Here is a 26,710-nt window from a genome sequence, read left to right on the forward strand (position 1 = left end):
TCGTTGCACACACACACACAACTCTCAGAAGGAAAACAAAATCCGTATTTTACCCAAAAATTATCATGATTATCAAAGTCAAAGATATACTCATGAGAATATTCCGCCGGGTGAGAGAGATGTGAAGGTAAAATTCAACCTTTTTCTCTTAATATATTCCGAAGCCCACCTGGAATTAAGCCCAGTCAGACAAATACGTACGTCGAAAATAAATCAATATTCCAATCGTAAAATAATCAGAAAAATGAAACTCTTCTCACGCATATGTTATTTATCCAACGGAAACGGATCAGACCTCGATTATTATAGATTTCACAATTGTATGTAATGCTACAGACTAACATCTGCAACCGGCGGTTATGAGGATACGTACTCTCATGCAAGATGCTGGTTATATAACCAAATAAAAAAAAAAAATACGGCAGAATCTGAGAGGAAAACCCCCAAAATTATCATACACAAACATACATATATATTTATTTTTTTTTTAAAAAAAAGCAGACATCTGTTGCAAAGTCTCGTCTTTCGAGGAGAAGGCCCCACGAATAAAATGAATTCCAAGTGATGGAAGGAGAAAAGCATAAAAAAAAACCATCTCTATACAATTCCGGCCAAAGAACAGATGACAGACATCGTCTGCAAGATAGTAACACTGAAGCTTAGACACATTAAAAAAAAGTACTGTATAATCTTCAGAGGGAGCAAAAAAAAAAATTTGCAGTCTCGACAAAAATTCCCTATCGCGATATCCCCGAAAAAATCCTGAACCCACAGCCACCCGTCAGATATTTTTTTTTAGTACGTATTATTTTTTTCAGTATTAAAAGATCTAGACAGGGAACAATGAAGGGCCATAGAGAAGGATACTATTTTTTATATATATATACATGCGCGAAATGGAGGCAACAGAGGCGGAGGAGATCTCATCAGACTCTACCGAGGAGTAAAATGTTTCCGAGTGTTACGGCCGCGATTTTCAAGGGCTGTTAAAAAAGAGAAGAGAGAGACATTGAATGCATATATACCTCCAGAAAGGAGAGTGTACAATATAGTGCCCATTCTCCACCATCTAAAACGAATGTCCCCTCATCTCCCAATTTCATACATTGTTAATGCGATTCCCTACCATCCCCCACCACCAGGCTCTTTATATTCTGTACATATACGATTTCTTCTTTAAAAGTTCCATTCACGAAATCGGCACATTGACGGTTGGGCTTCTCTTTTTGCTTTACTGGGTAGCCTATTCTGAATAAATGACAGTTCTCTTTCAATATTCCTCTTCTCTCTGTAAATTTTATTTATTAAATTTCCTGTATATCATGTAATATATATATATATATATTCGAATTATGGAGAGCAAAAACCATTTTTTAGAATCTGAACTCTATGAGTTCGGATTATATAGTAGCAGGGTGCCTATAAATGATTGAAGCGGTTTCGTGATTTTTTCCCCCTTCAAGGACCGAATTTGAGCACGGTGCGAGATTGAAATACAATTTTGAGTACATGGAGTCAGCATTCGATTTCAACTCTTTCACCACCACATTATGAAAACATAAATAATTATCACGTAAAAAGTGTTTGGTACGTCATCTCAGTTCTAATTAAAGTAAAAAACCAAAAATAAATAAATAATAATAATAATTCATTTTTTAACTCTACCATTAACCTGAAAGTTTCGTCAGCACTATATGCTTACAATTAGAAAAAAATACTAATTCAAATTAATTGAAATATTATAAAAACGATTATTTATTATTTTTATATAATAATGATTATTTTACCACAAAGAAAGCCTTAACATGTTTTATACGTGTTTTAGGGAACATTTTGTGAAAACAGTATTTCAGTTTTGTATACAGTAAACACTTTTAACCATCTAACCTGAATTTTATTGACCCTTTAATTGGCAAGCATCCTGAGGAGAAAAATTAAAAAGAGTTTGAGGTTTTTTTAAAGTAAATGAGGCACACTGAATACTATTATGAGACAAAATTTTATTGTAATATTTAAAAAAAAATATGGGCCATTGCACTTCAGGGAAACTATTTATACGATTTACGTAGATTTGGGTAGTATAAAAATGTCATTTATTGGTTGCCAAATTACTTCTCTATCATTGTTTGAGAACGCACTGTAATATGTCTTTTCCATACATTTCCTTTAAAAATGCAAGGGTCAAAAACCCGCCGCCGAACAGACAAATGTGACTGCGGTATGGTGGGTACTCCAGTTCACTATTCCACAGAGTGCGAATTTACAAAAAACATCTACACATGTACAAATATTCCGAAAACAATAGAAAACAATGGTTCACTCAAATAATCAAAAACAAAAACACAGCAGCAAGAATTACAAGCCTTGTCAAATGTATACACGCCAACGGAAAACCGAAAACCTGTCCACCAGATTTATAAAATAATGATTTAAATGTTTCGAAAATAAGGGTGGAAAACACAGAAATAGATAAAAACAACAACAAAATCATATTCACATGACTACTACTTCACCAAACACCAACTCTGGCCATATCGCTATATTGCAATTTACTGCCATTAGTGAGATGGGTTGGAAGTGAAGGCGCTGTCTATCGGTGGTCGCCTCGAGTTCGTTAGGGAAAATATCTTATCTATATCCTCCCTTGGGTTCGAACCCGGGACCCTGACAACAACCTTCACGATGGTAGACGAGCATCTTACCACCATGCCACTCTGGCACTTACCCACATGACTGTCACTACTAATACATAACCATTACATGTACAAGATATAGCATGTACTAACGGGACCCGAACAAGAATTTTTATGACATTCCCGTTACAATGATGTAAATCTAATAACCACAAGTGTCCTTCATTCCGCTATTCTAGCTAGAGTGCTAGACGGGACGGCACGAATGGTTTCAAAATATATAACCACATGTATAGTTCATATTTTATATGTATATTCATTTTTTAAATATAAATATAACCAGCCAAGACCGAAGCTAATCTTTAGCTAAGGCTCTCTCCAGACAATCCCTCATTTAAACGAAGCCCACATTGCTCACCAAAATAGGTTTAGGGCGAGACGACTTGACCTGGCAGTTATATATATATATATATATATATGTATTTCTCTTTCCTGTATTCTAGTTCTTCATGCATTTCATGTCCACAACACACGTGCGTACTCATACTGTCATATTCATGTTGCTCACCGAGTAAGGTGCTAAGCGAGATGGCACGGGTGATCCCTAATTGTATATATTCCCCCACACAATACTTCTATTTTGTATATTTTCATTAAATCCACCGGAGCGAGTGAACTCAACCCAATAAAACTGATGCTAGCGTCTAGTCCGCAAGTTATCAACCCCATTTGCTCACCAATAAGGTGTTAAGCGAGATGACTCGCTCCGATCCATATTTTATATTTCACAATAAGATTCTCATTTCGTTTTTTTCTTGTTGTTTTGTATCTTGTGTATATAATATGGCAAGTGTAAGATAACAGATGAGATGGCATGCCCCCCCCCCAAATGCTTTTAAAACATACCTCCATCCTAATATGTGTACATTCATCCGAAACCCCGAAACTTTTCTCCAACTCCCGACCCCATCTCGTCTGTAATCACCAAAAATTTGTTAATCGCGACAGTACCCAATTGCCCGGGGAAAATATGTAAAAATTTTGTATGTTTTTTTTTTCTTTCTTTTTTGACACAAAATAAAGTGTTCCAGATCTCGGCAACGGGATAAGTCCAGTGGCAAATTTCTGGCGTTCATTCATTCATTCAAGGGTCAAAAACCGTTCTTGTTTGCCTTGTCAAGAAATAGGAGACATGTATCTTGAGACGTTCTGCTGGTCAATTATAGAAACTTCATGAACAGCTCACAAATACAAATCGAATGTTTAGAAGTTGCTTAGAAACATCAATGCTGAAACTAGTTCGAAACATACAAGGCCTTTGTTTGAAAAATGTAAGAAAACCATGTTGTTTGAGAGCAAACACGGCAAAAAAAGGTTAATTTACATTTATTTAAAAAACCAGCTGTCCCGCATTTCTGCTGTAACCTGATAATCGTGTGAAGTAGTTTTATACAGCCTTTATACTTCAAAATAACAACACTCACCAACATGTGTAAGGGATGTTACGACGGTTAAAATAATTAGTGGCACTTTAAAGTACCGTCAGCAGTGAAAAAGTTAAGTGCTTAAGAAAGTGCTTAAAATTCTGTCAATTTATAGATATACGACAAATAAGTGATATACTACGGAATGCATGAGGTGTTCAGAGCTGAAGTGGATCAAGTCCATAAATTATAGTTTTGAGATAATCAAGGTTAAAGTTTATTATTACTAGTTGAATTCTAAAGTGATTTAGAGGATAGTTTTCTTTTTATTGTTGTAGTATGGAGACGAACTTAAATATGGGTCATAATTTGAAAATTCAAAAACAATAATTAAGGTGACGATTCAATTTTAAATCAGAATTTACTGGACTTGATCCACTTTGGCCCTGAAATGTTTTTCACATAAAGTCGATCAAATGAGTACGACACAGTGAAAATAGAAATATTTTATTACTTTTTAACACCTGTATCATAAAATAATCTAAAAAGTTTGAAATTAAGCTTTAAATGTGTGTGGTGTCATCAAAGAGAGATTCATCATTATCTGATTCTGCAATTTCCTCATTCAAGGAAGTTTGTGACCTAATGGCAGTTTCTGTTCATAGGCTTTTGAAATGGACGTGGGTGTTTGGGGATTTTTTTTTCCTTTGCCTCAGTGACCACTCTTGGAGTTTTGTACAGCGGCTCTTGCTTCTCAACAAATTTAGAAATTTTCGTAGACATAGTTACTTTCGAGAAGCCAATATTTGCATTTAAGGTATTTTTCTTGTCATCTGTTATAAAATAGCAATAGCAGGGACTTGGTTCACTATGGCTCTGAAAATATACACCATTAACAAGTATTAATCCGCAACAAACAAATTTTTTTATACTTTTGGACTTGATCCACTTGAGCTCTGAACGCCACATGTCATCGTCTCATTAACAAATACACATTCTGATGGGATCCCTGTACCCTCCTAGGGTTTTGACAGATCCCGCAGCTAAGACTTTTAGTTGCCTCCCTTCACTGATTTTCATGTGAATGGGACAAAAAAATGTATATATAATACCGGAATACCCTAAGTCAGCGGTTCTCAACCTTTTACGACTCGCCCTTTTTAGTAAAAAATTCTATGGCGGAGCCCCGTAGGCCCATTTCTTAATTATTCATCAAAGTCACTGATTTATTTTTACCATTTAAAAATATAATTATTTTTTTAAAATTTTACTGTTTTTTTTATATTTTCCTTGAGCAGCCGCGGAGCCCCTGCAGAGTGCACAAGGAGCCCCAAGGGCTCTGCGGAGCACCGGTTGAGAACCGCTGCCCTAAGTTATACGCAATTTTCTGTAAAAAATGCACATTCCTGAAGTTTAAATATATTCACCGGATTACTGTAGAGAATGTAGCGATTATTAAGTGACAAGTATGAATTGTTTAGTCTATCAGAATATGATATGTAACGAAACTATGCCGATTTTCGCAAGGCTTTGCTGTTCGCTGAGGAAGCTAAAGAAATGAAAACTCGGCCGTAATTTTTAGAAACGAATCTCAAGGATTGTATGGCATCTGCCATTTTGGAGATCGTCATGTTTCGTGCTTCAGAGCGCGCATTACAGATGACGTTCATTTATGCAGGTTCTAGAACACAATCTTTTCTCAAGGACAGGTTCCCAGTCGCAAGGGAAATTAAAATTTTATGAAGTTATGGTAAAGTACCATAGCAAGTAAAAAAAGGCAGGTGTTTTTCCTGAACCAAACTTATTAAATTTCTTAAACTGGTCTAACTAATAGTCAATCCTGCTTATAACGTTCCCACTTATAAAATTTCCCCGCTTTATACGATTTATTTTCGTGGTTTCACCTCTAATTCTCATTAAGATTTCCGTTTAAAGCGTTTTCCCGCATACAACGTTTTTTTTTCATGACGATTTTTTGGAAACGTTATGAGTGGAATCCACTGTATATATACGTATGGAAAATTTTCCTCCGAGTTAAGCAAATTCGATTTACGCAGTTATCATCGGTAACCATCATTAAGCATTTAACTTCGGGTTATTGTAATTAGGCTGATCACAGGGCTACCAGGATATTAGCCTATCAGTGTTTTCCTCCTGTAGTCATATATGCAGATATCGAGCGTGAGAGGAACTTGATTACCCAGTTGATATTTGTGGAATAACACAAAAGAGAGCACATATCGAGCACCTGCCTTGTGTGCGAAATTTTTTCATTTATTTATTTATTTTTACCGTAAATGACCATACCATTCCGTGTAATTACCATATGTTCAATAGTATGCCAACAAAAACCATCTTGAACCCCCCTCCCCCACAATCACTTGTAGACACACTATACATCATATCGGAACGGGTCTTTGAATGTCGGGAAATGGAGAAAATTTCTCGAAATTAGAGGAAATCAATATAATTTACGAAATGTGTATTCGTTATCTGCCGACTCGAGCTCCGAAAATCCGAGCATCTAATTTGCTAAGAGCAACGACGAGACCTGCATGTTAAGGAAATGCATCGGACACTTCGAAACACCTTCACACAACTATTCTGGATTCAGTCACATATCCTCTCCATATGGTGCAGTTATTGACAGTTTCATCATACTAGTCGATGCTGTCATCCCGAGTCCGACAACGAGCACAATACTCATTCTATGCTCGCCGCCTCCCTGACGTTTGCTCCGGGGCCAGGAGAAAATCTCCATTTCCCACTCCTCCTTTCCTTGGCATAACATCTACACGTGATGGAAACATCATTATTCCTATCTCAGAAGCATCAATTAACAAACTGATCAATTGGCTGCTACATACAGGTATGACTCTCACACACATATACATACGTACACAGAATCAGTCGCTCCAGCACTGGAACATAGGGAAGCCCCCCCCCCCCTTTTCTCAATTCGTGATTTCCAGGACGGAATACAACATATGACAGAGAGAGCAGAATAACAACTCCCACATGCAATAACTGCAGCGAGAGATAATGCTCTCCCACGTCATCCTACAGCCTCCCAACCCTTTCCAACCGTTTCCTAAATGCTAACCACGGCTCAACGTAAGCATCATCACCATCCTATTCCGAGTTAATAATCCGATGAGCAAACATGCATATTTTAAACCGTCCTGTGCTTGGAGAGCTCGAGAGCATTACGCACAGATCCCGGATTGACTGACGCCGCTCACAAGAACCGAGAGAAATCCCTGCAAAAGACGAGATGGGCAGTAAGGCTTATAATACACAAATATGTATATATAGATACACGCTGCCTCCTCCCAATTCTCTCTGCAGTCTAACAGGTCGCCCATACAAATGAAAGGGGTGGTGGTATGTGGAGGAGCTCAAATTAATATGGAATTGTAGCCCAGCGACATTCAGGCGAATAACTGGGTGGGCGGAAATCCAGAGAAACAACTGAGCTTGGACTCGGTGGCACTAGGACCCCCATACAGGATAACGGGCTCCAGGAATTTATGCGATGGCTGGCAGCGTGCGAGGGTGGGAATGGGAAATTCCTGGTGGTCGGGAGATAAACGCGGATATGAAACCGGTGTGGGCAGGCGGAAGTGATGTGGTGGTGATAGAACCCACCCCCCAGACCCTTCTCCTGACACTCACTCTACCCTTTCCGGGAACTAAAGATCCGCACATTTCCTTGTTCAAACCCGCACGTTCTGATTCTATATGCGGAAATTCAAGCAACCGGACAAAATTCCAGCTTTTAGGCAAAATACGGGGGCGATTCGAAGAGACTTCTAACACATTCCAGGGCTTTATACTACAGAGAGATGAGTTGATGTAGTATTTATTCGAGGAAAAATATTGCTTGTATGTCCACTGATACTGAAGATATTCTTCACAAAGGAGGCAAAAAGAATCACATTCAAACAAATCTGTTAAATTTCTACGAGATACGGGAAAATATAAAATAGTCCTATATAGTTATTAACATTGAATGAAATTTCTAACAAGCTCAAGAAATTAAAATTTCTTTTGAGTTTCAGGTTCAAACGAATGAAATAAATTTCTCTGCCGATATTATGAATTAACTTAACCTAATTTAATTCAATCAAATTCAGTAAGTTGAAGAATTGCCAAATTTTTCGATTAAGAAACGTGGAATTTATTTTCATGGAATTGTCTGCTGAACTTCAAGAAATGCGAATTTGTATACAGTGAAACCTCGATACAACGATAAATCCCTCTACAACGGTATTTTTTCAAATCTTGTTAAAAATTGTCTAATGTTAAACTCCTCTCGATGCAGCGATATCTTTCACTACGATAAATGCCTTTATAACGATATTTTTGAGCAGATTTTGAAACTGTTGCAACGATATTTTATATATCTCGCTTAAAATCTACCTTCAATACATTTTCAAATTCCTCACAAGTTTTTGTTCTTTCGAGGGTGTGTAACAGTATTTTGTCCCTTTTACTTCTATCCTTTTAAAGTCTTGATGAATTTGCCGTGAAGTTACTTTCTGTGTAGTACAAAGTAGTGTTGTGCGAGTGAAATACTTTACAGGGTGAAACAACTAAATTTTATTCACCACCTAATCAATTACAGCTTTTTGTTGTGAATCAATTACACTTGTTAGTTGTTACTCACGTTTGTAAGTTTCGTGGCATACTCTGTGGAACACGAGTTGTTTCTATAGGACCCAAATAAAAAAAATAAAAAAAAAAGTTTTTGAACAATGCATCTCTCAACAATATTAGTTTTTGAACAATGCATTTTTTAACAATATTAGTTCTTGAACAATGCATTTTTTAACAATATTAGTTCTTGAATAATGCATTTTTTAACAATATTAGTTCTTGAACAATTAACCTTTCAAATGTGGGACTGCTTCACTATCATTATATCGTATGTATGTGTGTGTGTGTATGTGTGTATATATATATATATATAAATAAAAATCTATTTTACCATGTATCTTTTTTCCTAGACTTTCTACAAATTTAAGAAAACTTATTTCATGGAAAATAATGGTTACAAATAAACAAATACTCACATACTAACATCTTCCGTGCTTCTTCAATTATTAGAAAAGGGGTGACATTAATTTCGTACCTGGGAAAAAAAAATTAAAACTTTGAGAAACAAAATACGTAGTTTCCAGATGCGTCGAAAATTTAATTTTGCTACACTAGCCATAGTGACAAGAAAAATGTGCAGTTGAATAAAATCAAATAAAAAGTTTGGATTTGTTCAAGAAATTAAAAAAAAGAAGAGAGAAATATGGCTCTAATGGAAAAAGTTTTAAATTCAATTTTTGCTAAACATAATCTAATGTATGTGCCTTTATAACAGGAAGAAAGTTACCCAATAAATACTTCTTCGGCAAATAAGCCAGTAATAGGAAAAAAAATTCCATGGAAATTTCATAATTAAAATATAATCACTGAGGAGAGTAGAACATAACGAAATTGAGGGAAAAGGATTATTTTAAAATACTTTTAAATAAGAAAATAATAATTTCTTGTCGTAATTCCAACTCCACGTTGTTGTTTTTTTTTTTCCTTATTACTTTTCATGATTTCAGGAGTAATTCTTTTGCAAAGAAAAACTGTTTTTCCTCGTAAAAAAAGCCCAAAAAAGTGAGGATATATTGGGATGAAATGTTAATGGTTTCCTCATTAAGTCCCATCCATCATCCTGAGGTTTTTACTCTCAGATTTCCGAAATATAAGGAGAAAAAAATAGTTTCTTTCCCCCCCCCCCCCGGAAAGTTCTGCAAACAAGTATGCGGTGTTTTCGAAGGCATATTCTTATATTACGCTCCTGCTATTGACGTCTTGAACAAACATTTCCAGATATGAAAAGCTATTCTAGATTTTTCTTCTTTTGTCGATGACGTCCAAATGTGGGCGTTTCCCCACAGCGACGGGAACATCTTGTCAATACCAAAAATAGGTCTAAATCATTATAAAAGTTAGAATCGGACATTTTATAAAGATATTATTTCCAGTGAAATATAAAAGAACTTTAAACAGAGTAACGACTTTTTTTTTTTTTTACCCCAAAGGGGAGGGGGGGGAGGGAAGTTCCATTCAAAACATGTCAATAAATTTTCTGAAGAATTTGCTGACCTTGTTCATTGTTATTGAACTAAACATTCTCGGAAGAATTCGACACATTCATTCAAATATTCACGCCTTTCAATTACATATTACTGTGAATACTAGCACATTTAGCGCCATCTCACAGCCGTTGAGGGAACTCAAAGCTCTCAACGAAGCGATTCTACCAGCAAAAAGGCTGTGTATGCGTTTTGAAATTTTGTTTTTTAGTGCTGCAGTGTTTTCAACTGCATAGTACTGTGACTGTACGTAAGTTTTTCGACCTTTTTTCTCTCACGGTTAATCATTTCAAAACTAATCACTGGAAGTCTGCGTGCGGCATAGCCAGAAACAAATATTATTCGGTGTACATATATGTTACTGCTAAATCACAAAGTGCGGTCGATTAGCGAATTCGCCAAGAGTTTTGGCGAAAGTCCGAATTTCAGAAATGGTTCAGACTTTGGCCGGCCATTTCACGAAGTGACCGGAGCAGGCCCGTAACTAAGATTTTTGCCGCCAGGGACAAATATCATATTGCCACCCTACAACTTTAAAATACGATAATTTTATAACTTTGTTCCCACATAAAATTGACCCCCCCCCCCCACTAAATTTTGACACCCGGGTAATTGTCCCCCCAGTTACGGCTCTGGGCCGGGGATCCCTGGCCAAAGCTCGATGTGCTGAAGTAAGACGGCCCGGTAGGAGCCAAATACAATTTTTAATGGTCAACGTGTGATACCTGGCTATATATAGTAGCTGTATTGGATAAGCTCCATGTGACAAGAGGGAAAAAAAGTGAAATTTGAGAGAAAAAAAATATGAGAATAATTTTATAAACATAGTTTTTTCCGTCAAGTTTTCGGGAGAATAAAATAACTGTAGGGCTGACCCTAAATGACTAATTTAGGGCTTTGGGGCAGTAACATATATTTATATATTGGGGTTCTAACCCCCCCCCCCCAAGCCAATATTATAGTGTTATTTTGCAGGAAAATAAATAAACCCCCCCTTAGAAGGAAAAAGAAATCTGAACCACCCCCCCCCCCTCGAGAAAACTCTGTGTACGCCTATGGTATATGTACTCTATACTGTAATCATAATAGGGTTCCAGGCTGGAGAGGAGGGCAGGATGAATCCCATAATTTTTAACACTAGCCTATCAATTTACTATTAAGGGGGAGGTAAAAAATTCGTGCCTAAGAGCTTGCCAAAGATCCCACCCTTATGTAACCAAGCTCTAGGATGTATAGGCCATGACTTTACTTATAAAAACCACTATTTCGGGGTGGGCAACGCTTAACAAAAGCTACTGTGAGGTAATTTGAGCTCAAATTATGTTTTCATTATAAGTACAGTATCACCGGTTCACGGAACCTTTGCCCCCGATATTTCGCCTTCGACATTTCGTCCCCGACATCTCGCCCCTGGCACGTTTCGTCCCCAGTACATTTGGCCCCCGGAAATTTCGCCCCTGACATCTCACCCCGGTACATTTAGCCCTCGGAAATTTCGCCCCAGACATTTCACACCGGGAATTTCGCCCTGACCTTTCGCCTGCCCTGACCATATCAGTGACCCAGTGAGTGACCATATGAGTGACTCAGTGAGTGATCATATGAGTGGCTCAGTAAGTAATCAAGTAAATCGGAAATTTATCTCTGATATTTCGCCAGCCCTTATCGTACGCGTGACTGTATGAGTGAACATATGAATGATGGTACAAGTGACCAAATGAGTGATCAAGTGAGTTGGACATTTACTCGTGACATTTTGCTTCCCCTGATCGCATGAGTGACCAAGTGAATGAATACATGAGTGATCGAGTGAATTGAAAATTTATCCCCGGACATTTCACCTGCCCTGACCACATGAGTGACCCAGTGAGTGATCATATGAGTTACTCAGTGAGTAATCAAGTGAATCGGAAATTGACCCCTGTCATTTTGCCTACCTTGACCGTACGCGTAACCGTATGAGTGAATATAATTATATGAATGATAGTGTGAGTGACCACACCGGTGTGAGTCGTAAATTTGGGAAAAATATTTTATGCTTAAACTGAAATTTCCAAATTCTTAGAATCCATTAAAGAGTGAGTCACTTGGTCTTTCAGTGCTACGTAACCACCTATAAAAAGGGAGGGAATGAGGAGGATCATCTTTGCAGACACTCCACCCTCGCACTTTGCCAATCACTCAATCGCTCACTGGGTCAATCATACGGTCATTCACTTCATCAATCTTTCGGTCACTCATGCAGTAACTCCCTTGGTCACTCACACGGTCAGTCCCTTGATCACTCACTTGAACACTCGTACCGTCACTCACCTTGTCACATATAGTCACTCACTTGGTCACTCATGCGGTCAGTCACTCGGACACTCATACGGTTAATCACTCAGTCTCTCCCTTGATCACTCATGCGGCCAGTCACTCGGACACTCATACGGTTAATCACTCAGTCTCTCCCTTGATCACTGATATGCTCAATCACTCAGTCACTCGCAAATTTATTCAAGCATTCACTCTGTCTTTCATTCCGTCAGCCACTCGGTCATTCATACGCTCAATCATTCACTAGGAAACTTACAAAAGTATTTAATTAGCCACTCACTTGGTCACTCATTCGGTCAGTCACTTATTCACTCAAACGTGCCATCGCTCAAATCCTCCCTTTGTCACTGACACGGTCAATCCCACTATCACTCACTTGATCACTCATACAGTTAATCACTTGGTCGTTCATGCGGTCATTCACTTGGTCACTCATACAGTTAATCACTTGGTCGTTCATGCGGTCATTCACTTGGTCACTCATACGTCCATCCGGTCAGTCACTCGGTCACTCATACGGTTAATTATTCAGTCTCCCCTTTGTTCACTCATATGCTCAATCACTCAGTCACTCACTTGGAAACTTACACAAGATTTAATCGGTCACTCACTCTCGGGCACTCATTCACTCAAACGTTTCATCACTCAGTAACTCCCTTTATCACTGACACGGTCAATCCCTCGATCACTCACTTGATCACTCATACATTTAATCACTTGGTCACTCATGAGGTCATTCATTTGGTCACTCATACGGCCATTCACTCATAAAGTCAATTGCACACTAGTTGATACGGTCACTCACGTGGTGAGTCATTCTGCAACTCGATTAGTCATTTGTACGGTCACTAACGCACTCCTACAGTCCATTTCACACTCACTTGGTCACTCATACGGTCACTCGATCACTCACACGGTCACTCACACAGTCGATCACTCACACGGTCATTCACACAGTCGATCACTCACACGGTCACTCACACAGTCAATCACTCATACGGTCACTCACTCATACGTTCAGGGCAAATGAAATGTCAGGTGTGAATTTTTCGGGGCCAAACGCGCCAGGGGCGAAATTTCCGGGGGTCAAATGTAACGGGGACGAAACGTTCCAGGGGCAAGATGTCGGGGACAAACTGTCGGGGGCGAAAGTTCCGGATCCCGGTACCACCAGACCATTTATACAGTATTTGAGATTTTTTATTTATTTATTTACACATTTTATGTTTCTAACCTTTAATTATGATTATATGCTTCGCAAAATGTGTTTCAGCTATTGGGAAAAGTATGAATATATAACATTCAGCACGATTCTTGTACTCTGGGAGATAATACTTGTATTTGAATGGAAGTGAATATCAAATGCGACAATACAGTAATTTAAGGGAAAGATAGCAATTCAACATCACAGTGATCTAACTTTTAGGGTGGTTTTTTGTCACATTGGGAGGAAAACACCTATTTTTTTTGCCGAATTTAAATACCAATACTTAAAATGAACTGATAATTTTACTCCACCTCCTTAGCAGCAGCAAAAAAAAAAACCACATGAAATATATTCCCCTGTCAAAAAACATTAAAAACACTGTACTTGCATAGTACTCGTAAATAATTCATGCTCATTGAAAACCACTTGCTGGAGCGAATTTAGAGCTGCCCTGAATTGCGAGTTAGACACCGCTGCATTAATCTACTTGCGCTGTTTTCAAATTAAAAAATGGATACGATTTAACAACGATAGACGATTTTAAGTTCTCACTATTCCCTCGGTTTGAAACGCTTGTTCGAATCTTTTATCGTGGACATAAAGGGGAGAATGATTCTGAGACAAGGACTGAGAGTGTTTCGAATTGTTGAAAACTCAAGTAAACCTCTTACACGTTAGGAGGATGCAACCATTACTATCGGGGGAAAAAACCGTCAATTTTTAGTTTGTTTCTTATGGCAATATTAAAAAATATAATCTTGAATTCTAGTTACACAGAGAGATGATTCTACATAATCTTACGTACGCTTAAATATAATATTACGGTAAAAACTCTATGATCTTGTATCAATAGTCGTATCGATAAATAATACAACGCCCCCCCCCCAAAAAAAAACAACTCAAAAATCATTTAAAAAACATATATATTATAATCCTTCTCCCATCAAAAAATTCATACACGTATCTGAACATCAGATCAAATCACGTATTTTTCCGAAGAAAAAGAATATACAGGTAACATGGAGAGAAGTAAGAAAATAGGACATCCTAAAATCTTGAGAGAAAACTAATAACAAAAACCCTAAAACTATTCCACAAAATAGTAGAGTACACGCACATATACAGAAATGTATGATATTAAAAAAAACCTTATCTTAAAACTTAAATCCTACTTTACTTGAATTATGGCCCAAAAGGGTTAAAAAATAAAAATAACGAGAAGAAAAAAGGGACTTGGAAACTAAATCTTAAGACGAGATCTAAATAGCACGCATTATCACTGAACTGAAGAAAGTTAAGAGTTTCTTATATATGTTCTTTTTTCTCTTATAACGCAACATATAACTAAGAACGTAGTAAATAAAGTCATTTCAGCAGCAGGTTACGGATTATGATCAGCCAGCCACAGAAATCGTGTTGTTGCTGTACAAATAACGACTTTTGTGGGGGGTGCTTTCGTGATGGTAGCAGTGGTCTGAAAATTGCGCATGCGTCCACCATTGAAGGACCACCTTTTTCTGTTTTTTTTGAAAAAGTATTAGGAAAAAAACATACAAACCCCGTTGTTCCAAGAGGCCAATGCTTTTGCTTTTGGCCGGGAAATTGAGTTTTTTAGGAGAAGAAAGAGAGGCAAATGAAAAGAATCTCCTCCAAAGTAAGAAACAAATACAAAGAAAGTTTTTTTTTCTTACATGGAGGCCAAAAAATCATTTATGGTTGGTTGAAGCTAAGGAAAATCTGATGATGAGGAGACGACATACAACCACGATGAGAAGGACCTCTCTCTCTCTCTCTCTCTCTCTCTCTCTCTTCCAGTTTATCTTATCCTTTTTAATAATAAAAGCAAACCCATAGATGGGGCCATGTTGAATCGACCGAACACCCACAGAGAATTCTTTTTTTTTGTAATCATTGAGGTCAAATCTTCCACGAAGACACACACACAATCAAATCAAGAAATGAACTATGCACGCAACGATAGATAATCTTTGAAATGCGATGTTACCACTATTTCACTAGATAAAAAAAAGCCAGACTCTAACTTGATGATGATGATGACCGAATAGATACACTGTCATAAACCATCTCCATCTTAAGTTAACGGTTCGAATCCCGGTGAGAGAGAACGCCTATCGAACACAATACTGATTCGGCATTGGACAAGTAGGTCCGAGATTGATTTGATCTCGCGTTGTCAAAATGAATATAATGCCATAATGCGACAAAAAGAATCCCAAATGACAGTAGTGCATCAGAAACACTGTTCAGAAAACGTGAGAATGCTATAAGATTCAATCGATGTTTAAATGTGGCATGTGAGGCTAACATCAGATATTGAAGTGGCACATCGGCCGAGCATATGATGTTTTACTATCATGTGAAATATCGAAGAAAATTGCAATACCTCTTAATAAATTCAATTCTTATAAAGCTGTAAAGAGCATCAGGCCAAAGAAGTTTCTGAAAAAAACTACGAAATTAAATTTTTTATACGGTCCTCACGAGAGAAACAGAATTTAAAAAAAAACATTTTTGAACGACCGAAACAGATCGAGTTATGAAACGTTGACTTCAGCAAAAATTTTAAGGTTTATAAAATTTATCTTCAAATTTTAAAAAGTACCCGGAACGAATTAAACGATTTTCCCATAGAAACCTATGAGAAATCGTGAGTCGGCTGATGAATATGATTCTGAGACTGTATGTATATTTAGAATTTATATATAAATAGAAATAAAATAAGAAACACAAGCAGACATAACGAAATATTTCGTAGCAAATGGAATTGCATTCACTGATTTATTCCAGAATGAAGTTGATTGCGGCAGGAGGAGGATTGGGGAGGGGGGTATCACACATAAAATTCTCGTTAAAAACGGGGGTTGCTAATAACATTCTAAACGGGGTGGGGGGGGGGGGGAACTAACTCTAAAAAAAAATTTGGAGAACCATTGGCTTACAAGACCAAGGGACCGTACGAAAAATTGAATTTCGAAAACTTTTTAAGGAATAAGTTTTTTTAAGTGAATATCTCTTTTAAATCATTTGAAATAGACAATGACGTTCAACGAATGTGATGCCAGGGGCAGAAGAAATGGGGCAACTGCCATGGGTGGCAAATTTTAGGTGGGAACAGGTGCCACTGATATAATGTGAACCGAATACTGTAAACCGAAATTTACAGTAATGGGACAGTAAAATCATGTTTGCCCCCCCCCCCACAAAAATCTCAGTTACCGCCCTGCATATGTATAAGAAGTATGTCTTATCCTACGATAAAGGCGCCTATACCTGAAAGCGGGCTTGTCATCCATCTTTGAGATAATCTTGCCAAAACTGCCAGATTTTTTAAATAAAATAGTATTTTCAAAGGTACACGAAAGAAATTGTTTTCAATTTCGAGGAGAGAATATCGTTGTTTGAAAAGCGAATTTTGCTCAAAGATGGCGCACAGGTCAGCATGGTATTTCAAGGAGTTCTATCCCAAGACACCTATAGATTATGTAAACTGGCATTCTGCTCCAAGTACCATAAAATCACTGAAAAAAACAGTAGCATAGAAAACAGCGATTGACTGCTATAGAGACAATACTGACGTCCCACTTTTGCTCAAAGAAAATTCGGGAAGAGTCTAGCACACACACACACACTAATTTCCAATATTTTATCCACCCTACTGCGTTCATACCACGGAGAAGATGCATCTTTTCCATATCAGTAATTTTACTCATCATTCGAAAATTTCCCAAGAGTTGTGAGCCATTGTGTTCGTGCAGGAACAGCTTTTGTTTAAAAATGAACGGTTATTTTAATCCCAAATAAGGACCTCAGGTCGTTGTTACGCCATTGGATTTAAGATTTTCTAGCAGAGAACGTGTGCAATGAATGGACGGATAGATGAAAAGAATCGGAGTGAGGGTATAAGGAGGCTTTCTTTGCAAAAGAAAAGAATAGCACAATACCTACCACGTTAGGGGAGAATTGATGTGTATGGATCGCGAAACAGCAAGTGCAGCTGTGCTACGTCATGCGAAGGATGCGGCTGCCTTTAGAGCTGAAGAGAGAAAAGGACCACACGCGCACAGCACCACGAAAATGCTCCTCATCCGCAGATCAGGAGGTTCGATTTTTAGTTTTGCACATGCTTTTGAACGATTTCCGATGAATCTCCGATTATTCTCTCTGATCCGAGACGACGAATCAAGAAAAATCCATAAACTAATCTTCCGGGCCGAAAATTTCACAGTTCAAATTTTTTCTTGATCGAAATTACACAAGAAAAGAGGGTGATTTGGCAGCATGTTCAGTGAGAATAGCAATGTCCCGTTTAAATTAACCCGATTTCCTGTTCTTTTTTCACGATCAGATATGGTCACTCTAATCATGAAGGAATAAACATACCGCGCACAGCTTTGATTGCCTCTGATTATATTTTTCGTCAAAAAATATCTTAAAAATGTCAACCTGGTTTGTAACAACACATCAGTTATAACGACGAAATTCCGTGGAATCAGTGTTGTTATAACCGAGTTTGACTGTACACTGTACATTGGAGAAGCACATAATGTAAATTTGTAAACAAAAAAAAAAAACCGTCCGATAACAATAGTTCAATCAATCTTTTTTCAACAACATTCCAATAACACTTTTTCTAACAGTGATTAGTTTTGAAGTTTAACCCTCTATTTGGTCGTGTTGCAACATAAGTTTCTTATATTTTTCAAATAAAGACATTTTATAATCTGAGCTCGTTTCGGCATTGATGCTACTAATCTAAGCAACTCCTAAACATTCGATTTTTACTTGTGAGCTGTTCACGAAGTTTCTATAATTACACCAGCAGAATGACTCAAAAGGTACACGTCTCCTTATTTCTTGACAAGCCAAGCAAAAATGATCTCTGATCCCCACCCCCCTCGCATTTTGGAGGGAAATACGTGTAGAGGAGACATATTGCTGTGCATTCTTCAACACTGATGGAAAAGTTAGCAAGCAAACAATAAAGGACATATTTATACTATTCAAATCTACATAAATCATATAAATACAGTGCAGCGTTAGAATTTAAAAAAAAAATGAACCAGTGAATAAAAGAACCAACTGGTCCGCAGACATCATGACTAATCTGATAAACCAAAACTGTTGATTTTGTGTTGTGGCTTTAACAAAAAACAAGTATAAAGGAGGTTTAAAGAGGTATTCGTTTACGTTTTCAGAAAACATACTGTAAAATCTATTATCAACATTAATTTATTAAAAACATTATCTTCTATAAGCACATATATAATAAATAGTTTGCTAAGATTCAAAGGCAATATTAATCAAGAAATAATTAAAACAAAATATCTCCATAAATGCACACGTCTTTATTTTTATTTTTTTTTTATTTTTTAGCATATTCAGAGCAAAAAATAGGACATTTTCAGGTATCAGGGCTACCAAGACACAAAAAAAAGGACCATGGAATGTGTTGTCAATGCACCCTCGGGAATAAGGGGCGAAAGGAACCACCCCATCTTTGTCAGACAGAAAAGATAAACGAAATTAATTACATGGATCTTAAAGGATTGAGAATCAGCTGATATTCACAATGCAAATTGATATTCTAGTTTCTAGTACCTTATTTTTGAGACAAAAATTCAATAAAATTTCAATTTAATTTATGAGAGCGTAAGAGATTGGGATGGAATGCAAATGCCGGAAAAATGTTGATTCGTCAAATGGATGCAAAAGGATTGAGGCACCAGATGGTATATATACTGTGTGTATACACGTAGCATACCAAAATAAGTTTCGCTAAAAAAAATTTCAATTTGGGCAGACACGGTTTTCTAAATATTTTTTTACAACAAATAAACGATTATCATCCGACATTTATGTGGCTGAGACAACTACTTCGCAAACACCAACTCTAGCTATATTGCAATTTACTGCCATTAATGAGTTGGGTTAGAAATGAAGGTGCCATCTATCGGTGATCACCTAAAAAAAAAAGCAACGTTAGGGAAAATATTTATATATAGGTTTAAACTTTGAACCTGAGACCGTACCGACGTTCCCAGGTTCATAAAAATGTAAACAAGAAGGTACCAATGATTTCGAATGCTGCAGTGTGTTCCCTGAAGTGTAAAATCCCATACTTTTTTAAATATTGACAGTAATTTTTTTTTTCGTCATGTAATAACATTAAAGGTGCCTCATTTGCTTGATATATAACCCTCAAATTTTTTCTAAAAGTGTCAATGCTTGCCAGTTAAAGGAAAAAAAACATTCGTATTCGCTTTCTCGTTTTTGATTCTCAATGTTAAAAAAAAAAATTGAAAAATTACAGATGCATCAGTAGCAGTAAAAACTGACTGCACTAATCGAAATTTATTGCATTAATTCAACGTAAAATGGCCTTTATTACAACGAAGCTGAACGAGATTGTATTCGTAGGATGTTACGTACCACTCATGAAAACGAGACACACAACGGTTGGCTCTATTAGTAATAACGGAAATTAAACAGCAATAAGGTTAATGGTAACAGCGCATTTGTATTATTGATAACGTGAGGCCAACGGCAATAACGTCGATTACCCCAAACAACGAGAATATTAATTGCGCCCCAGCAGCGACTGTTTATGCATTAAAAAAATTGATCTTGCTATATTAGAACGATTATGTAGTTGAAATTGGATTGACGATGTGTACACGAATTCGAATCTATGTACTGTATATAAAATTGATTGATTTTCTGTATGTGTTCTATATGCAAATCTACAATTTTAAACCGATCCGTCGCTAAATTTTGTATACATACAAAAAGTGCCCGGATTGAAAAATAGGCTACTTTAGAAGTTCGTCAGAGGTGGGCAAATGCACGAAATAGATAAAAATTTTCGGGGGAGGGGGGGAAACAATGGTTTCTGTGCCTCAACAATGACTTTTAGAATGTTTACTTTGGCTACCATGGTTCCCTGACAATGCGTTTCAGACCTGCATATGCCTTTACAATGGTTTGTCATTTCTTTAACCGCTTCGTTCACAAGCGATTGGCGAGAAATTCGGATGATCTCTGCTTGACGAATCGGCGATAAATACGATGCAAGTTTTGATAACCTTGTTATAACGTAATGGCATGTTAGAAAAAGGAAGGGGAAAAAAGTAGAAAAGTAAGAAAAAAAAAAAGAAAGGAAAACAGTATATTACTCTACTCTCTCTCTCATCAGTAATACTTACAGGTAAGAGATAGTAGGTATGAAGTATATATTTCCACCTTTTCACCCTCACACCTAAATGTTTTCATTCCCCTCTTATGTACACATGTATATAGTACAACCTATTTCACTTTAGACGTTTTGCCTCCTCATCACGGAGATGAAAAGAACTACTTTTTTAATAGGGTTGCAACAAAGTTTTGTGATGATGAGAAGAGAGGAAAGAAAACAGATTTATTTGGATTTATTCCATTGGCGTTTGGATGCAATATTACGTCCTTCATCGTAAAGTGGTTATTGCTGCCAATATTATGTATAAAAGTTTATTCCTTTATAATGGTTTGCCACTTCTTCAATCCTCCCAGTAACTGAAGAAAACCCGGGCAGCGCCGGGTATTATAGCTAGTATTTTCTAAATGCTACAAAAACAAAACAAAAAACTGCGTCAGCATTACCGTAAATTATTGTACATACTGACGAAGCGGATCGTGCACGAGCAAGTTATAGAACGTCGAGAATACTTAATCGTGTCCCTTGACGATCTTTCGAAGGTTTCACAATTTAGGAAATCGAGAACTTCTCATACGAGAGAGTATTAATAAAAGCTTTTAAGCTATCAACCAAGTAAATGACGGAAAACTTTCTAATGTAAATGTTCGCTTCTTGAGAAACAAGAACTAATTTGCCGATTTTCCTCAAAAATTTTTTCCCGGATAAGGTGACTGTTGGATCACAGATCATTATGCGACTATCTCGAGTAGGCCCTACATATACAGAAATATATGTATTTCAAGATGACCTCACATAAAGAGCTAAGTACATTTTTCGCAACTGACGAGGAAAGAAATTTTTTTTTGGTAAAAAGACCATAGGACAGTTTTCAGCTATACAGAACATCAACGGGAGAGAAAAATAAAGCCGATAATGCCTCTTGAAAGAATGTTTCAACCTTTACCTTTAGAAAAGATTATTTATTTTTTTCCTATTTTACGAAGGATTTCATGAGTGAAACAGCTATCTAGAAAATAAATTAACCTCTAAAATTTAGATGGTTTTTTTGCAGCTTTGGCTCAACTGAAGAGGTTTATATAAAAGCGGGTTTTTTAGACAAGCTTACATTATTTTTTCATAACTTCTTATACTGACGATAAAAATCATAACATGATCCTTTAACACAAGACTCACACATCCCAAGTGGGACTCCCTCCACTAGGACCTAATCATGAAGGACCTCTTTCTAATACCGTATTCGCCAGCATGCCGGAAAACAGCACGGGAGACCAGCATGCAGGGAAATTTGAGTCAAGGATTCTGAAAATATCTTAAATATCTTTATTATATACAAAAATTCATTGCATTGTCTAAATGAATATTGTGATCCTTATTGAACTCTCGCTTTTCACGGCATGCCGAGAACGGACCAGACTCCAACATTAAAAAAAACTGGAGTCCCCGGAATCTCGGCTAATGCGGGGAATACAGTTAATTTATATTGTTAAAAAAATTTTATCACGGTGCCCCAGGACCAGAGTCCTATCAGTCTGTGCTATGTGTGTGGGGCACACACATAACCGTGTATTTATTTTACAGAATAGTCAGTTACGAAATAAAGTATGACGCCGGCGGGCCACTAATATTCCAGAGGTTCGGCTGCCCGAAATTCACATAAAAAGAGGAGACTCCAAGAAGCCGCCGCATTCACACGTACGTCATCGGTTATTCTAATCTGAAAGGATCGTAGACAGCAGACCAAAGACAGGAATATACTAAAAAATATAAAAAATTGTGGGATGCCCCTCGCTCTCCTTTATGTTCCACACAATGGCCCGAGCCACCAGTCGATAGACATCATCTCCGACGTTTTCTTCATTTTTTTTTCTCTATCTTTTCCATTCATGAAAAAAAAAGTTCAAGAAGACCCAACGTTCGAACGAAGATGATTTCTACCCTCCAGCAGGATATTACGGAATCTTTATGGTGGGTTCAACGGCAGATCTGCAGAAAACCTGATAAGACTGCCTCGCTTCTTACGGTAAAGGCAGAAGCCTTTCATGATCGATATGGAATGATGCTTTTCGTCTCCTGCCCCCTCTCGCTCAAATATCTTCTACGTGTGTTACCACGGAAGCAAAGAAAAAAAAAAATCGCCCAGAACAATGATAAAAAAAGAGAAGTAAAAAAAAAAAGCAAAACAAAAAAAGAATGACGTCAATTAAATGAATCGATTCCATCTTATCGGATCCTCTTGCCGAACATCACTGTGGCGTAAAGCCTATATCTATCTCCCCGCTACTGGCTGCTGCTTGGCGTAGACAGATTATAATCGTAATCAAAACGTCCCGTACTACGCATGCGCTTAAAAAAATATACCTGGAAAGTGCTGATGTCGGTGTGTGAGAATGATTCTGCTTCAAATTTTTGTTGCAAAGTTGAGATTCATCGCGTCGAAAATCGAACGTTGACCTTGCACAACCGTCAAGAAGATGGACTTCCTTATGACAAAATAATGAGCTGCGCGTATAACTTCAAGCTACTGAGCAATGGCTCAGAAGGAATGCACATTAAGTGCAAATCAAGAGTACAGTACTATAATAACACTCAATTGCTATTCCATCAATAAATTCGGAAATTTATCATCATATCTTTGCCTAACAAATGTACCATAGTCTTTTATTTTTCTTGAGTGTAAACAGGAAATTTTAATGGCACTGCATGACAAACGAATCCAATATGTTCTGCCGTCTCACCTTTACAGGGATACGGCAAGTTGGGTTCGAAGCAGTAATCTTAATTTCACAGAACACTTCAAAATAAAGGTATAAAAATTAAGTAAATTGACAAATAAAAACACAAAAACATTGAGACTTGAAATTAAAAGTAAAAAACACTAAACATATAAGATTAACCATTTCACGTACAAGGTTTTGGCAAGAAATTTGGACTATCTGTTTTTGACGGATCGGCGATAAATCTGGTAACCTTGTTCTAACCCAACCGAGCGTTGCAAAAAGGAGAATTAGGGGGGAAAAAATATATATATAAAAGGGAAAAGTATGATAGATAAGAGGGTTTTTTTCTAAAAAGCCCTATTTTCACCCTCACCCTACGTGTTCTCTTTCGCTCTTACGTGTATAGTAGTTAAATACATTAAATGTGTGGAAAAAAATCATTAACAAGAGTATTGAAAAAGGAGGGAAAGAGAAACTTTCGTTTGATGATTTGATCATTTTTGTCGCACCACGGTCATTTTGTGCACACGAGGGCTAATAAGACCTCGGGACCTACAATTTATTGCCGATTCCGAACGGCAGGCTTGATTTTTTTTATACTCGTCGTATGGGGGGTCTCCCTGCGGTAGCAATTTTTTCTGTGGTCATGTAAACGTTTCTGTTGTACCCCTGTGTCAGGAAAGTTTTCTGACAAGGACGAACCGGGTATCGAACTCGCGACACCTCTGCACATCCTTTGGTACTTTACGCGAGTATCTTATCGACCTGGGCTACAGCGCCCGAGAAACTTTCGTAGTGATAGGGTTACTATAGAGCTTCGTTATGGTGAAGAGAGTGGGAAAGAAAACACAGCGAACTTATTTGAACGACACTAGTGTTCGGGCGTACTATTTCGCCCGTGATCGTAAAGAGGTTGAAAGCAAAATGAAAAATATAAAATATACAAATTCAAAACACAAAAACGTTAAAACCGAGAAATTGAATAAAATTGAAATAAAAACATGGCAAGCAAATGTTCAACTCAATTGGGGAAAAATCGTCCATTAAGCCGAGCTTTGTTGTAAACATTGGAAAACAATTGTTAGATAGATCGTTGTTCGCAATATTGATAAAAATTGATACAAAAAGCACTGTTTTCAACATTGTTAGGCAAAAAAAAAATTTTTTACGATGAGAATCGTTGCAAAATTGAAACTGTTGGAAGTATTACTAGGAATAACTATGATCTCTGGTGAAAAACAATTGCAAGACGGATCATTCTTGGAAAAAATTGAAAGCAATTCTTATACAGAACAATGTTGGAAGCATTGGGAAAGTATCTTTAAAATAAACTGTTTGAAAATAATTGTTTTTCAAAGCATTTTTGAAGACATAGCATTGTTGAAAATAGAGTAAAACAATTATTAAGCGTAACATCGCTAAAAAAACTTTAATTGTAGGCAAAAATTGATACGCTGCCCATTGTTGGAAAAAAAAACCGGTTGTTTCGCAGGGCGTTTTTGAAAACATTGAAAACAGTTGTTGCGCAAGCATTGTTGAAAATTTATTGCAAAAGAACTATATTAAACAGAGCATTGATCCTAATTATTGTCAATTTTCACACAGAGTATTATCAGAAACAAATTATCACGCATATCATTGTTGGAAAACCACTGTTGAGCATAATGATTATCTGAAACAAAAAAGAAAAGTCTTTAAAATGGGTAACGAATATTTTTATTGATTGCATTCCAGAACTACATAACCATTACCACCAAAATGGCGACAGAAATCGTAGACAACTTTCAAAATAATAATGACGTAACAGAAAATCCCATGAGGTCACCACTCACTCATTGGAAACATCGTGAATACTCGGCGTATAACTTCACGTACCACACGGAAAATTGGTGAATGTAGTCTTTTCTTAAATTCTCGCATCTTTAACCAGAGAATTCCGTTTTAATTACCTTATTAGGTTGCAAGTGAATAAAGACACGTGAATTATGCCCCCAAAAATGTGAAAATTCATAACAATGACTTTTCCCTTGGAAATGGACCAGCAAACAAAGAACGGGACAATGACTTGAGAGAGAGAAAAGAGAAATAAAATAAAAAATTAAAATCACGAATATTTCGGGCTTGAATATTGCGGCGGCAGCTAACAATTCCTTGAAAAGGACAACATACTTTCGGCAGGAAATAATAAAAGAATAAAAGCCCAGGTAATGAGGTCAGAACGAGAGAAAAGGAGGGTGAAGGATAAGTAGAGCTCTGAGGGTTCCCACTAATTAACAAAGTTCATTAATGATAAACTGAAGATAATAAGAAGCGTCCTTTTCGCATTCAAATTATTAAGAAAGTTGACTTGAGGCGTAAAAGGACGTTAGTTTTAAAATTACGAGAACGGCGGCAGATCTCCAACCTACGACATGCACGAAAAGCAAAATTGCTCTTACACAATTAGATAATACGAGATGTCGTCCAACTTAGCTACATATTTTTTCAATAATTTTTACCCCAATGAATATATTGCGGCACAATTCATAACTGTCATAAGGATGTTTGAAACATCATGAAATAATAACGGGCTGAAGGGCCGTAGCGTGACTTCTCGAGGCCACGGGGCAGACTTTTCTTTGGGGACCCTCTTCAAAGGATTGCTATTATGCAAAACAAATGTAAACTTTTGTGGGCCCCCCTCCCATTTGGCTCATGGCCCAGGAGAAGTGCACCGAATTGTCCCAGCGTAGTTACCACCCTGAAGAGCTGGTTGTGTCCAAACAGAATCAAGCCCGGGCACATTATTTTGGGAAGTGTTTACCAATACGTCAGCTACCACATCACTTGAAATATGTTTGGTCTCTATGGATCATAGTGCGTGTATTGCAGTAAACGCCACTTTTCCGGATATCCCAACAGAAAATTATCAAAACGACGTCACATATCGTGATGAGTCCCTTTTGTAACCACGAAATGTTATTTTCTAAACACATTTCTCCCAAAAATAAGGTGATTCAGCTTCAAATCGAGTACAACATCGTCATTGATGTTATAATTTTTTTTAAAGCATGT

The 26,710-nt window shown here is 37.2% G+C and overlaps 1 protein-coding gene across 2 annotated transcripts in view; it reads right to left on the reverse strand.

Moving 5' to 3' along the window:
• Positions 1 to 26,710, reverse strand: part of LOC149081709 (uncharacterized) — a 237,161-nt gene that overhangs the window by 171,946 nt on the left and 38,505 nt on the right. The window contains exon 2 of one of the 2 annotated variants that reach the window (XM_089237122.1): positions 9,133 to 9,191. The exons of the other annotated variant lie outside the window; for it this stretch is intronic. The gene's annotated coding sequence lies outside the window, so the exon portion shown is untranslated. The remainder of the gene's footprint in view (positions 1 to 9,132; positions 9,192 to 26,710) is intronic. 2 annotated transcript variants of the gene reach the window in all.

Source organism: Pholcus phalangioides, unplaced genomic scaffold (assembly GCF_987345545.1).
Source record: "Pholcus phalangioides strain wild (caught in Gottingen) unplaced genomic scaffold, Ppha-v1.0 ptg000009l_1, whole genome shotgun sequence".
Classification (NCBI taxonomy): Eukaryota; Metazoa; Arthropoda; class Arachnida; order Araneae; family Pholcidae; genus Pholcus; species Pholcus phalangioides.